We start from the raw sequence: 999 nt of genomic DNA, 5'->3' as shown, positions 1-999 counted from the left end.
TAATTGTTGTTTTTATTTTTTAATGTGTGGTATGTGGACACTAAAATGTCCGGTCTTACATTGTCTAACAACATTTTCCCCAGCATAAAGAAACTACAGTCATTTAATAATAAGATCTTCAGGAATAATAAGAGCTTCATGAAGTACCTAATTTTGAAAATAGAGAAGAAAATTAAACTGAAAGTAGAAAAATACAGTATGTACACTATCCTCCAAACATTCTTTTTTAAAAGCCATTTTTATTTACAAAGCATATATAAAAAGCATATACTGTATATTTAAAACTATTTCTGAGTTTCTCAATTAGATATTTTTTAGACTATGAAAGAAGAAAGAATGTACAATCATCAGTCTCATATTCATCAATAGCATGTTGGCTTGTGTGCTTCATATCAAATTAAATGTTCCCAAAATGACAGTTATTTAAATTTACAACATTTACATTTACAAAAGCACGTTTTACTTCAGCCTACATTAGTGTTTGATGCAAATCTTGTTTTCATGTGAAAACTGTTTTGGGTTTAACCCATTTAGGCATTTAGGCTTTACTAAAATCATTCTAAACACATAATGTATATTTAAATTATTGTAGATAAAACATAAGGCTGAAAAACTAATGATAAATTTTACAATAACAATTAAGATGCTATTGTATTGGACTGCCAATGGAATGATCTCTTACACCATCGATCTCTATCTTCAGCAGCAAAATCAACTACTGTAGGCACATGTTCTCTGAACCAAAATAATTTATCATCACTCATCAATATAGACTAGCCTTCTTTGGAACATACACCTTTGGCTAAACAAAGATCTCATATAGATAAATATTCCTCAATTTCTGATATTCCACATGAGAGGAAGCCCTTTTTTCTTAAAAAGAAATATAGATGGAATAAATAGATTAATCTGGATTTACTGTAGATGTAATTAGGAATTGTATGATTAACACACATCAAATCATATAAAAATCAAATAAAAAGCATCTTGGTATATTTG

This window comes from Atractosteus spatula, chromosome 14 (genome assembly GCF_055471065.1).
Source record: "Atractosteus spatula isolate fAtrSpa1 chromosome 14, fAtrSpa1.hap1, whole genome shotgun sequence".
NCBI lineage: Eukaryota > Metazoa > Chordata > Actinopteri > Semionotiformes > Lepisosteidae > Atractosteus > Atractosteus spatula.
This window is presented reverse-complemented; position numbering follows the sequence as displayed.